Source organism: Berghia stephanieae, chromosome 8, assembly GCF_034508935.2.
Source record: "Berghia stephanieae isolate SIO BIC M18660-M18661 chromosome 8, UCSD_Bste_1.3, whole genome shotgun sequence".
NCBI lineage: Eukaryota > Metazoa > Mollusca > Gastropoda > Nudibranchia > Aeolidiidae > Berghia > Berghia stephanieae.
The window spans coordinates 16,294,584-16,309,979 of NC_088367.1; the positions used below are offsets into that span (position 1 = coordinate 16,294,584).

Here is a 15,396-nt window from a genome sequence, read left to right on the forward strand (position 1 = left end):
AGCCTTGTGTGTATAGTTACGTCACTATCTCAACTATCAAAACCACATTGTTGGAATCAGCTTGAAAAATGGAGAAAATTTGTCTTTGTCTCATAAAAATCGGTCTAGAAATAATCTTATTTTGTAATAGATTTTATTTTGAAAATAGCTTTCTCAAATTTTATAATTTTATGATAATTTCCTTATTGTCTGGTTGACGTTCTTGATTTTTCATTTCTCAGTGAGACGAACGCGCTCGTGTACCTCGTTTGATTCAAGAGATTAAAACACAGATTTCGTTTTTTGATTGTGAGTCCCGCCTTACTAAGGAATTCATGAGCGTTGAGATAGTGACGTAACTATACATACATAGGCAGACAGATATATATATATATAAGAATATAGATAGATAGGCCCGTAGGTCGGTCGGTAGATGGATGGATGGATAGATAGATAGATAGATAGATAGATAGATAGATAGATAGATAGATAGATAGATAGATAGATAGATAGATAGACAGATAGATAGGTACAGAAATAGATACAGAGATATAGATGGAAGGGATGTGACAGTGACAGGATAACTACATCAACATTAGAGTAGGCCGATATTATTTACAAATCACAAATAAAGATCGTGGTAAGTTTGTAATCGTGATAAACAGATTATTAATAGCACTCACGTAGTCAATTAATTAGACTAAGTATTTTCCTCATGACAGATACAAGTTATACATGCACAGTGCGCGTATTCAATTTACTGTCATTACACAAAGGCATTAACAATCCATGGAAATGAAAACAATAAGAAATCACGATGTCAATAATTATAACAATAATAACAGTAGCAATAATAATAATGATAATAACAATAAGAGTAATGCATAGGCCAAGGAATTCGTTTAATTCTATGGCATAGGCATAATAATAAAAGTTCAATATACCTGTTAAATAAAGAAATAGAAATAACACACTATTAAATTTTACTATCCAATAGTTTTATTTAAATTAGGAGCGCTCTCAACGTGAGTCGGAATGACGTTGAAGCGAGGTGCGCCACTAGTTTTATCCTTCCAAGATGTGCGTGGTATATGCGAAGGCGCGTCTCTATTGTCTTCTGGCACTTTTCTACTCACTTCATCTCTTGTTGTATACAGCAAGACGAATAGAAGGAGACCATAACAGAAAGTTCTTTTTTTTTTTTTTAAGGAGTATGAAACCATCATACTACATAACTACTTGATATACCTAGACAAGATAATAAAATAAAAGCCAAACATAAACAAGCCACATAAAAATGCGAGATGGCCTGAAATATAATAATTTTGGCCAAAATTATTTGTCTTCCTCCAGGCATCACTTTTTCTTTCCATTTTCACAGAAAAAGTGATGTCTGGAAGAGAAATAATTTTGATTAGCTTTATTATCTATTCAGACCAGCCTCTCATTTTTATGTGACTTGTTTATGTTTGGCGTTTGTTTTGTTGTTTCAAAATTAATGTGCCCTCCGTGTTACTAACTACAAGAAGTATGTGGCACAACGGGAGTTGAAAGTTGACAGTTCATGGCTAATCATGTTCGGAGTCTGATCGGGTCAAGGTTGAATCTATTCTGTTTCAGCTGTAGGCAGTAATGTTACACACACATAATTTGTTTACCTGTTTGGCACCTGTGTATTAAGTTAAATACAACAAATACACCCCTAAGAGAATCAAGAAAATTATATGATAGTGATCGTTCTATGCTTTCCCCCCATAAGTTTGGATTATCTCACACAGGTACGCACGCAAAGGGACTTACAGTAGGCAGTAGAGGTAAAGTCTAAGGCTAACATCTCAAGTGAGTAAGCCGACTCTCAGTCAGTTGTCGGTCCATGCCGTAGTCTGGCATACTCTTTCACTCAGTATTGTAGTATATATATATCTGCATAGTAGTACATCGAGTGTGAGTAGATATTCTTTTTTGGGGAGGCCTTCCGAAAGCTCCTACATCCCCAATATTCTTGTATTTTATAATTATAATGTTCTAGTAGGGGGTTTGGGAGGGGGAAACTTTTTTTTTTAAGTCTCCCCCCTCCCAAACCCCCTACTAGAACATAATAAAAAAAAAGTTTCCCCTCTCCCGAACCCCCTACTAGAACAAGAATACTGGGGATGTATGAGCTTTCGGAAGGCCTCCCTGATTTCCTTAAACTTACAACTCTCTCTCTCTCTCTCTCTCTCTCTCTCTCTCTCTCTCTCTCTCTCTCTCTCTCTCTCTCTCTCTCTCTCTCTCTCTCTCTCTCTTTCTCTTTCTTTCCCCTCTTCTTTCATTCATTCTTTAACTTCTGCTTCCTCCTCTTCCTCCTTCTCCTCCTCTTCTTTTTCTTCTTCTTCTTCACTCCACCTTCATCTCCCCCTTACCTCCTATCATTGTTTCTCAGATTCTCTCTTTTAAAAAAAATATCCAGTTTACTCTCTATTGAAAGCAATTATTGCTGTCGTGAATAGATTTTAACATCTTATTCAGGATGGTATAAAATAAAAAATCAAAATCTCCATGAATAGGGGAGGAATGTAGTGAACATATTTGTTGTGTACTAGTTTGCTGTAATTTCCAGCTGTGTCGTTGTTGTGAACTGTTTTATGTCTGTGAATCACTGTGGGTTTGTGAGTCTTGCGTGTTGTTTCTTCTTGTGCGGCTATGTGGTATGAAACTCGCTTTCAGATCAGAAGGTTCTGGATTTGAGCCTCACTCGGCGCAAGTCCTTTGATAAGGCCCTTTACTCACATTCTCTCACTGTACTCGGTTGTAAAATGAGTACCTGGCTGTAATGTTAACAGCGTTGTCTCTGTCGAAAAAAATTGTTATATTGTCTAACAGGCGTCATGTCTCGTTCTACATGTTACGTGTTGCTGTTGGTCAGGACCCTTTGTAAAGCGCTTTAAGCACATTTTTTTTTGGGGGGGGGGGGGGGGGGAATTGTGACATAACTGGCCATAAAAGCCCATGTATGCATTCAGTCTTTCTCTCTTGTCTCGTGTTCGAATTGTAAATACTATCGTGTGTCTCCTCCTGCTACTGATTGATATTTTCTATATCTAAGTATGTGTGATTAGGGTATTTTGCGTGCCAGGAAGCATGCTTGAGATAGCCAGAAGATTTATGCTATTGAGATGCCCATATAGCTGCAATATGGAGATTCCCATTGACCTGTTAGTATGTCTTTGGAGATTCCCACTTAATTTTTGACTAGTATGTGATGCCCATTTAGATCTCTCTAATTGGAGATTCCCAACTGCCCATGTCGGTGAAGATTTTATAATTAGTATTTTATTTTATTCCATCATGAATACGATGTTAAAATCTATTCACAACACTGCCTTTGTGCATGATGCGCAAAAAAAAAAGTTGTTGAATTCTTCATATGATGAAATTGCTGAGAAGTTATTCTGTTATTGCCATTGCATGACTCTCTGATGATGGCTTGTAAAGTAAAAAAAAAAGAGTACCATCTACATTTACACACCATTAGTTCACAGTTATGAAGTTTCCCAATACAGTAAAAACTGGATAATCCTAAAAGATCGCTAAATCGAAAAGCAATCAAAATGTCATTTTTTCCTCTATGCTTTTGTTACTCAGCTAGCAATAAACTGAAAGCCATTACGACCAAACTATTGTTAAACCGAAAAGAAATTGCTGAATCAAAGGCTCAAAATAGAGTGGTGTGTGAAGCAACAAGATGATGGGTTCCTTGCAGCATACACATGATTTTTTGTTTGTTTTTTCTTTTATTCATCTATTTTTGTTTAGGTGATTTAATTTGATTATTGTTGTGTGTAATTTTTATTTACTAGCAATAAATGTAATATAAAATATGGTTAGATAGAATGGATTTCAGTATTAAAAAAAAAAAAGAAACAATTACAAGAAATATTTTTTAAAAAAAGAATGAGGTAGACATCACTTTGCAGTTTATGGTAGTACTAGAAAAATGCAATATCAGTACAGTATTTCAAAGGGGAAGAAGAGACCAACCATCGAACTATCGCCTGATATCCTTCACCTTGGTGTCATGTAAGATCCAGGAACACATCATTCATCACCATGTGATGAAACATCTTGAACAGCACGACATCCTTTCATACTCATGGCACGTTTTCCAGAAGAAACAATTAATAAACACACTTGGAGACCATAACACAACTTTATGACATGAAACATCAAATAGACCTTGTAGTATTGGACTTCAGCTAAGACTTTGATACCTTAGCACACCGTCTCTGCTTAAAGCTGGACCAAGTCGGCATAAGAAATATCAGTCATCATGATTCTTGTGAAAATTATTGTTGTCAAAGAGAATGTGAGAAACAACTTTTTAAGTGGTTTCAAAGCTGGTTATGTGGAAGAATTTGACAGGTAAAATTTGAGGGGCAGTTTAGTGACGTCTGCCACATGATTCTGGAGTGTCACAGGGTACTGTTTTAGGGCCACTACTTCCTCATCTACATCAATGACATCACATAAAACCCAACTAAGACTCTTCGCAGACGATAGCCTCATGTTCCGAACAAGATCTAACTCTGAAGATTCAAAATATCATTTCAAAGTGACATTGTCTCATTATCACAATGGGCGGAAAAATAGCAAATGAAATTCCATCCTTCTATTCTAAGTGCCAAGTCATGACTGTTTGTCGCAAAAAGAAACCCCACCACCACGACTACGAGATGCAAGGACACTTGCTAAGTCATGTGGATAACATCCAATACCTGGTCGTCAACATCCAAAACAACTTGAATTGGAATAAGCTTGTGAGTCATGTGACAGCTAATGCCAACAGAGCACTCAGATTCGTTACATGAAATCTTTACCAATGCCCACAAAATATGAAAATGCACGCATACATTTCCCTTGTAAGACCAATTTTAGAATATATACACACACCACAGGGGATCCACATACAAAAACTCACATAACCAAAATAGAAAAAGTCCAAGTCCAAAGAAGAGCAGCTCGTTTTACTTCAGGTTGCAGGTCTAGGGAGGAAGGCTGCATCTCAAATGCACTAGATCAGTTTTGATGGAATCCCCTTCGTACAAGAAAAAAAGAAGCAAGACTTTAACAAATGTATAAATCGTAAACGGGCGCAGACATCAATAACAGTCCCATCTTGCCTCAGGCCACAACAAAGCACCTATTCAACAAGAAATAACTACAGCAGGAAATTTACAAACGACAAACACTGATGCACAGAAGTTCAGCTTCTTTGCTCAGACCATTGATGACTGGAACAATTTGTTAATCACAGTCATCAACAGCTTTCCCCAGAATCTTTTAGAGAGACACTCTGACTGTTTTATTGATAGTTTGCATGGATTTTATGTTACACAATTTGGAACTGTAATTAACATTTGCATAATGGACTGCAATGCCTCGTGCTTCTTAAAATATTGGATTGGATTGGGTCTTGAACTGATTAAATGATCTCTACAATGTCTTTATGTTCTCTGACAATACTATGAATATAATTGAAATAAATCAAGATGTGATACATGACACAGATAGCATTTCTTCAGTCAGTGAGTGATTGATCTTTGGAATAACCTCACAGTTCTAGTCGTTGAAACTTCAGACCTCGACAGCTTCAATAATTGCTTAGACAGCCTTTTGTCAGATCATATGTTCAGTTTAGTTAAGCCTCCCATCAAACTGGAAGTGATCAAGGAACCAATGGCCCTTTAACTTTAAGGAAAGTTATGTGACTGCGAAAGACAAAGATCAAAAGACCTGTCAAGGATATGGAATGATATGCAAAGCTGAACACCCAAGATCAGCAAAGGTATTAAAAGCCTTAGTCTAGGGATTGACTATGCTAGCTGTACTATACTTATTACAAACGTGCTGTGGGATTCCTTTTACTTAATAACAGTACAGTCTATTTGTTGTGACCATTTGGAAATTTCAGTAATCCAGCCACCTTTTGGCATCACTCACTGGCTCCAGACAACTGGTTTTATTGTTGGGTTTTTTTTTTCTCATTGTTTTTTTTTCAGCCATATTTGAATTGAATTACTTCCTATTACAGGGAAAGTGGTTATGAACTTCTCTCACTGATTTGTGACATAGATTTAAAGGTAGATCGTAGGTATTTTTTGCTTGGAGATTGCGGGGACTTGATTGAGATCAAAACTTTGTTTTCTGCCTTATTCGGGTTTTAAATTTTACACATTTAACCTGTAAGCTGAAGTTAAAATGTTTATCATTTCAGTTACCCAACAGCAATTATTGGACAGGTCATGGCCCAATCAGGATCATCCTCTATCACATCCTCACCCAACACAACAAACATTACGACAATGAATTCTCCCAACAAAACAATGAGGTGAGATGTTCTAAACAATAAATTATTCTAGAATACAGTAGAAAGTAGTTTGATTAGACTTTTGGATTCATGATAGCACAATTTTTAAACACAGACGGGTGGGCCCAATTTGACCAGGAAGTTCTTTAAAAGTTTTTTTTTAGTTTTATTTTTTGTTCATTCAACAGTGATTGGGCATCTGAGTCCAATAGAATCGCAATTAGTACTTAATTAAGCATCCTCCTATCCCTGTCCAAAGGAATTCAGTAAAGTTACATCTTATTCACATTGACATTATTTCTCGTTCTGACAGACTGAGAGTCAGTTCATTTGAAGAAGGGAGAGGAAGACATCAATTTGTTATCCTGTGTTTTGCACAGTAGATGTTGTCCTTCAGAGCCTGAAGCTCATAGACTGGAATATGATTGCTTTTTCTGCAGTGGTAAACTGTTACAGTAACAATTACCTGCTGTCTGTGACTATTATGTTTGTCTTTCAGCCAGATATAACAGATGTACTTACCAAATCACTGCAGTGTAGACAGGTTTGTATAACACCCTTCTGCAAACCATTGTAAAAAGCGTTGTCTTTTAGTAAGTTATTCCATGAATGAATACAGATATTCATCTCAACATACACATCTGTGTTGTCTTAAGTGAGCATGGAAGAGAATAATCTTCCCCAATGATAATAAAACAAAAAATTGAAAATGCCTGAAATGGAGCTCAAAACAAGGACCTCCCTCCCCTCCCCCTAAATTACAGGCCAATGCCGTATCCACTAGCAACGCGACTCCAGTTGTTTAGACAGAGATAAGAAGACATCTCAACTCAACATCAGAACTTGTCCCTTACTCGTGAGCTCTTGAGATATTCTGATACAGTGGAATCCTGATAACATCAACATTGCTGGACCAGAAAGATTAGATGACTCTTAAGCAAGATTGACTTTATCCATTATGAATTGAACATACTTACATAAAGAACAGACAATTTAGGACCAACAAGAGGTGTTGAATTTAAGCAGAAGTTGACTTTAAGAGTGTTGACTTAATGTGAATTCCACTGTAGTAGTGATCCGGAACCATCAGGCCCATGGACCAGGAGTTTATCCCAGTTTCAGTAACATGTGGACAGAGAAGTTCCAAATGAAAAAGTGACTTAACCTGAGATTTAAAAAAGTGTTCTTTCAATACAATCAGAAATATGCCTTAAAGTATTGCTATTTGAATGTGTCTGTCCATATAAATATATATATATATTAAAAAAATTTTTTTTTTTTTCAATAAATGGTTGTTAACAACAACAACAACAAAAATATATGTATAGATATATATAAGTAAGATAATGTGATTTAACAAATTTCATACTCAAGGTTAAGGCATTAATATTGTATCAAGAGACTGAATGCAAAGGTAAAGAACTCAAACATGATTAACAGAAGGACATTTATTTAGCGTGTTGCATTTCCAAAAAAAATTTTATTTTATTTTTCATTCATTTTTAACCCAGTTTCAATTCAATGATTCTTGACATTGCTGTTTTACAACTCTGCCCTATACCATTCACTCCTCAGGCCCCAACCTAAAAAAAAATCCAACGGCATTTGGAGTAAAGTGGAAAGATTGTTTAGTTATGTCTGGCTGCTCATCCAGATCCTGTTACTTTTGGCTGGTCTCACCGTCCTCAACTTTGCCATCCTGATGGTTGTCCTCTCCTATTGCATCTATGGATATTTCGTCAGACGTGAATTCTTGTCATACAAATTGGATTAACTCTTTCTCTAAATGTGGAGAAATTGATGAAGCCAATCTGTCAGCTAGTAACATTGAAACATTTAATAGGATGAATATAAACAATTAACATTATATAATTTTTGCACTCTCTCTTTAGAAATTTACTGAATAAGTTCTCAATCACAACATAATTTTTGGAGAAATTGTCTTGGGAATGCAGAATCTTTTCATTATACCCTCCCAGATAAGTTTGAATATGATATTGCTGTTTTAACGATTCTTATTCATTCCTCTCGTCACCTGCTTGTTTCGGCTGAGAACAGGATTGATGGCTTGATCTCACAAAATTATTTTGTTAAAGATAAAAATATGAGTAAGTTATCCCAATAAAAATCAGCCTTCCTCAAGGCAGAGTTCCTGGGGGGTGATTTTTTTTTCTGTGATTATTTTCTTCACCTTTGTCTGGTATAGTAGTCTCATACACATCTTTTCAGCTTTTTATTTTAACACAATCATCTGCTTCCCAATTTTCCACATATGAATTTGATATCATTGTCTCATATTTTTTATCTTTGTATACCAAAGAACTTTCGTTACCTCTACTTTTTTTAACAGTTTGTATTAACCAATCACAAACCAGAACATATATATGAACATTCATTCAATGCCTGTTTGATAGAATGATAGGCTTTCCGCAATGTGGTTTAATAGGAGTCTGTTTTACTGATAAATTCTGAATTTCTTAATGTTATTTTTCTTATGATTCAGATACCAATAACTCAAATGGCATCCCTTCCACCAAAACCTGTTAAAACAAATTTCGTGGTTTGTTGGGAGTTTTAAAAAAAATTTTGTTTTTCCTTTTTGTTTTTGCTTGTTTTTGTTCACAATTAAGTTCAGATATACCTATGATATTTAATCTCACTTCCTGAAGGTCACATGAAATTAATTTGTGAAAGGAAATTCTTCTTTATCTATTGCCCCTTCCTTGAGGCTTTGCTACCTTATTCTGAAACAAGACAATTTAGTTTTGCCTTTCACGCTCAATCTTTTTTGCAGAATATGATTATTCAAATGGCTACAGTAGAGATGGTGGGCAGGGAGGTACTTGCTGTATCTTCTATACCCCTATATCTGTTTTCCAATTGCTTTCTGTCTTTGTCTTGGAATGAGATTACTTAATCTTGCCCTGACCCTGGCCGGGGTTCTAAGCTGGGAGGAAACCGTCGAATGTATAGTTATAGTTATAGTCTTGGGAGATTATTTTTTTTCCTTGTAAATCATCTATGTTATGTACTGTTACTTTTTTTAAAAACTATAACATATGGTTTTATAACATTGAGTGTATTCTTCTTAGTGGGATCTTGTCCTGGTGTCTGGGTGAGACTTTCAGGTGATCTCAAACTAAGTACCTACACTGATAGTGTGCTCTTGGAATCTACATCTGTTCCATATTTGAACTAATTCCCCTTTGACTTACTTTTTCTTGAGTACTTTAATTGTAATTCTATAACTTTTTACTATCCCATTTTCTTCCTTTTTTCTGGCGCTGATATGACCTCAATGTGCTGCAAGCGCCGTAAAACCCTTAAAAACAAAAAACAAACAGAATAAATATGAAATATGTAAGTAACAAAAATATTTTAAGGTGAGATTTTCCATTTTGAGTGGATCCAGTGCTCACAGCTAAGTAGTGACATCTTTTTTAAAAAGTTTATGACTAGACAGATGGATAGATTGCTCTCTGTTTTAACTGGAGATAATTTTCAAACGATTTCTCAGCTCACGTCTGCTTTAGACTATTTTTCATTGTGAAATTTTAAAATAGAATATTTTTTTCATGAATAAAACCATTTATAATTTAAGGAAAGTATTTATATGTCATGTCATGTTGAATTGGTGACCTAATGGGAATATGATGTTGTATTAGGAAGAAGTCTCCTTATTTCTGGTCTTTGAGCACAAATAAGGCGAATAATCTTATGATATTTTCCAGCATTTTCCTCTCTACTTGTGCTGATACTGATATTATGACCTATAGTTGTCTCAAATGTTGTTAAACTCATACATATATGCATGTTCAACCAAAAATAATATACAATGCAGAATGGAGATATCGACATCACACTTATATCGATATGACATCAAAGTCCAATTTTTTTCGCTATATAACATTAGTAAATATTGATCGCTTATATCGACAACAATTTTACCACAAGACGGTTATACCATCATGCAAACCATTGATACTGGCAACAATTTGTCTTTTTTTTTTTAAATGTCAAAATATCCTGCAGTGAAGTAAAACACATCAGTCAATGAAAATGCAGAGAGATGCCTCTGTAATGTAAAATAACAGTCGAAGAAAAACCAAGTTTATTGTATTGGTACTGATACCAGTATTGGAAATTCCCAATATCAATGTTCTTGGCTTTCAACAAATAGGCTAATGAGAAACGCTCCCCACATCCCCTACTATGTGCGAGACTGTCTTGTCTTTCTTCGCAAGCTGCCCAGCCAATCCTGGTCTGGAACTAAGACTGAATTTCTGTAAATAAAGAAAAACAGCAAACAAAATTACAAACAAAACTATTTCTCAACAATTCTAAAATGCAATTCCTGATGCTCAACTTATCGATCTCGATATTATGGGCATGGTCAATGCCACTATCACTGGTACTCAGTCTCGATACCACTCGACAACAGTTAATTTTTAGAAGAGACCATTGCCGATGTGGAGTCAGATGAGATAATAAACCATTGGGACCAGTGTCCGGCCATTCCACTATTGTAGATTTCAAGACCCTCCACTGTTTTTCACAGCAACTTCATGAGGGCGCTTTCTTATTTGAGGTCCTTGCCAGTGCTGAGGAAAGGGTCCATAAAATTATTCTTGCCCTTCAGAGACAGACCACAATATTAGGCTATTAAAGTCATAAAATTGAACCGTCATAAATTTCAATCTCGGTCCTTTTAAAGGCCACTAAACCATCAAGATTGACTTCCCTTGTTATTTTCTGGCATTTTCTCATTTGTTTCCCTTTAATTTTTTAGAATGACTGATATATCGACCATTTTACCAAGGTCCCGATGACGTCGATAAATCCGTTCTCGCCTGTAGTAGTATCATACGTATAAATGCATCGTTGGGTTGGTGAAAATATCATCAAGTAGTACAATATGGAAATAATATTAGCTCTGTACCCTGCAAGCACACATTATTGCTAAGCACACATTATTGCTATCATTATCACACTGTGTGTACTCATGACTTTTTCTAGGTGGTGATATTATAATGGTGCAATAACCTAGAATATATCATTTTCCGCACAAAACGGATGCAATGATGCTGGAGATTGTGTTTTTCTATTCCTCCTTTTTTTTGCCAGCTATAGCTATAGCTACAAGTACAAGACAGAAGCTAATTGTGTGGTTTCTATGACTATTGCAATCAATAGGAACGATATGATAATTTTAAAAAAATTTGGGGGTAAAAATTTTTTGAAACAAGACATAAGACATGTTATTCATAGAATTGTTGTTATTTTGGATCTTTCATTTTTGTGTCAATAGGGCCATTCCAAAATGAAATGCAATTATTAATACAGAAGATAATCACAATTTACCAAATGAAAATTTATTAAACTATGTAAGATATGCCTGAAATCACGAATGTCACAATTTTCCAGTATCAGAAATTTTTATTTATTAATTTATTTTTATAAGGACGAGGGATGAAGACTATTGGTCTTGTCAATATTTTCATGTAAGTGCAATAACAATCTTTTAAAACTACTCCATTAAAAAAACAAGAAGAGAATTGATTTAAATGTTTTGTTTTTGTACTGTTGTTTTTGGATGTTGATTTAAAAGAGTAATTTTTTCACCTTTTATTATATTTTTGATCTCGTCCATACGCATGTGATTTAATCAATAACTGCTGATTTCACACCAAGCCTTGGCTGGAGGTCTATCCCGTCAGAGTTGGGCAATATTTGCCACCTAGCTGAAGGCCTTTATATCTTTCCAGTCAATTCCCATATATATATATATATATATATATATATATATATATATATATATATATTATATATATATATATATATATATATATATATATATATATATATATATATATATATATATATATTGTATAAATTATTATTATTATTATTATTATTATTATTGTTATTGTTATTATTATTGTTGTTGTTGTTATTATAATTAAATATTTCACTTGCTGATGAGAGCAAATACTCGAAACAATATTTTAGAAGTTGATCAGATCATAATTATACTTGAAATATTTTATATATATATTAGCTTTATATATTAGCTCTAACCACCATTATCGAGCACTTTCGTACCTACAAGTACCCACCAACACTCATATATATATATATATATATATATATATATATATATATATATATATATATATATATATATATATATATATATATATATATATATATTTCCATTATTTTTATCTGTGTCTTTGTCATAGAACTATCACTTGTTGGGGCATGAATGAAAATTCCGCGAATGTGATTGGGAATGTTGGCCATTCTTGACTGGTGTTCTTCATCAGCCTGCCATTTTTTTCTGTTCTGTTATATAATTGGACCTTACCATGTGGCTTTATGTCCTTGTTCAATGACTTTGGCTTCATTATTGAATTTTGCCATGAAAGGAAAAACACAAGTTACGTCTTATCATCATATTTGATTAACCATTCCCACTACTCCAACCCGGTACTCTCGAGGACAGTTTCATCGAGCTTATTCATATATCCTGAATTTTTTCCCCATGTTATTCTTTGCTATACTTCAGGGGAGCAAAGGGGGTAAGAGTGGTTAAGGCTTTGCACTGTGATTCGGAAGGTCCCAGGTTCGAGCCCCGCTTCAGGCACTTTCTGTTTATTCCTTGGGCAAGATTATTAACCCCCAGTTTGCTCACTTGGACAATATGGGTGATTCCTGTTGACATCAGACATCTTGTTTGATGGATTATCTATATTCCTTTGTGGAATGCCTTGGCAATGGTATCCAATGATATTGTAGTGGAAGGATGTAATTTTGATTTATTTTGATATCATTCCATTCCTTCCTTTAATTAATTTTTACCTCCACACGGTTTCCTTGAACCAATTTTACCCAGCCAGTGTAACAAAAAATATATAATATGGGTCTGGTGATTTCGACCACTGATGATTTACTGTGACATTGACAGTGTCGTATGTGTGTATTGTTATCTTTAATGGCAACGGAACATTGCAGAGGGGATCCTGACCTCCCATAGTGGGCAGGGAGGTACATGCTGTGTCTTCTATCCTCCCATACCCGTTTCCCAATTGTTTCCTGTCATTGTCTTGGAATGAGATTACTTAGTTTTGTCCTGATCCTTGCCGGAACTCCTTGGCTGGGAGGGAAACAGTCGAATGTATAGTTATAGTTTTGGGAGATGATATTTTTTTCCTTGTAAATCATCTCTCTGTTATGCATTGTATTATGTTGAGTTTACATATTATATTAAATGATTGGTAAACATTTGAGTGTATTCCTCTTAGATGGGACCTGTGCTTGTGTCTGGATGAGACTTTTAGGTGATCTCAAACTAAGTGCATTGGTGGTCTGCTCTTGGAATCTACATCTGATCCCTATTTGTTCCCAGTTCCCCTATGTCTTACTTTTTCTTGGGTGCTTTTATTGTAACTTTAACTTTTTACTATCCCATTTTTTTCCTTTTTACTGGCGCTGATATAACCTAAATGTGTTGCAAGCGCCGTAAAACCCTTAAAAACAAAAAACAAAAACAGGTGTGTGTATACAAAAGTTAAGTTTATCTCTTTTTCTTGGTGGGGTTCCCGACCTCCCATAGCGGGCAGGGAGGTACTTGCTGTGTCTTCTATTCTCCTGTATCTGTTTTCCAACATGCTTTCTTTGTCTTGGAATGAGTTTACTTGGTTTTGTCCTGGCCCTGGCTGAGAGGGAAACAGTCAAATATATAGTTATTTTTTGGGAGATGATGTTTAGAAACATTATCAGGCCAAAAATGGCCAAAACATTCAGACAATATTTTTTAAAAATCATCTGTAAAATTTAAGTGGCCAAAGTTACCGTTTGATGGTACTTAAAAGTGTTTCAGTTGCAAGCGCTGTGAAACTCTTTAAAACAAGCAAAACCATATTTTATGAGAATTTTACTGCTGAAAAAAATTTCCAAATATCTCATTTTAGCCGTCATTACAATTGTTTTGATGCTTGTTTTTGATGATTTTTTATTTAAAATGAAAAATTGCTTTAACAGGGACTTAATCATTAAAGTCTTTTTATCCAAAGGTATAATTTTGAAATTGCATAATAAGTGGGAAGAGAGGCCAGACTGGATAAGACGAAGAGTCCGGCTCTGGACATCTTGTTTTGTCTTTGAACAAGAAATTTATCCTCTATAGTTCACATAAGATTATCTTTTATACGCAATAATTCTGATGATGGATATGATGACACTGACTTACTCGGTATATTATTACTATTATTGTTATTATTGTTATCATCAGCACATCATCATGATCATCATCATCATCATCATCACCATCATTATCATCATCGTCATCATCATTATTATTATTATTGTTGTTGTTGTTATTTTAATTAAATATTTTACGTCTTTTTGAAGCTTTTCTCATAGTAAAATCGTTGATAGAAGTAATTGCACAATTTTTGAGTTCATTTTCTTTAAAGCTTATTTGGGAAATTGATCTCTCTATATATATACACTGTGTATTTACTTATTTCTATGCATTTGATAACTATCCGGCTGGGTGGGGTTCCTGACCTCCCACAGTGGCAGGGGGGTACATACTGTGTCTTCTTTTCCCTTAAATCTGTTTTCCAACATGCTTTCAGTCTTTGTCTTGGAATGAGATTACTTGGTTTTGCCCTAGCTGGGAGGGGAACAGTTAAATGCATAGTTATTGTTTTGGGAGATGAAATTTTTTCCTTGTAAATCATCTCTCTGTTATGTATTATTATATTTGTTATTTTGAATGTATAATGTAAGCATTTGTTGGATTTTGTGCTTGTGTGTCCGGATGAGACTTATAGGTGATCTCAAACTAAGTACATTGGTGGTGTGCTCTTGGAATTTACATCTGATCCCTATTTGTTCCCAGTTCCCCTATGTCTTACTTTTTCATGGGTGCTTTAATTGTTATTCGTGAACTTTTTACTATCCCATTTTTTTCCTTTTTACTGGCGCTGATATAACCTAAATGTGTTGCAAGCGCCGCAAAACCCTTAAAAACAAACAAACAATAACTATCCAGGTAGCCTTAA

General features: G+C 34.9%; 1 long non-coding RNA gene across 1 annotated transcript; it reads left to right on the plus strand.

The window, feature by feature from the left end:
- Positions 1–1,348: 1,348 nt before the first annotated feature.
- On the plus strand, positions 1,349–12,100 carry LOC144978256 (uncharacterized). The gene is made up of 4 exons (XR_013646490.1): positions 1,349–1,757; positions 6,233–6,346; positions 6,825–6,869; positions 7,901–12,100. It is a non-coding gene; the product is annotated as an uncharacterized LOC144978256 (long non-coding RNA).
- The last annotated feature ends 3,296 nt before the right edge of the window (positions 12,101–15,396 follow it).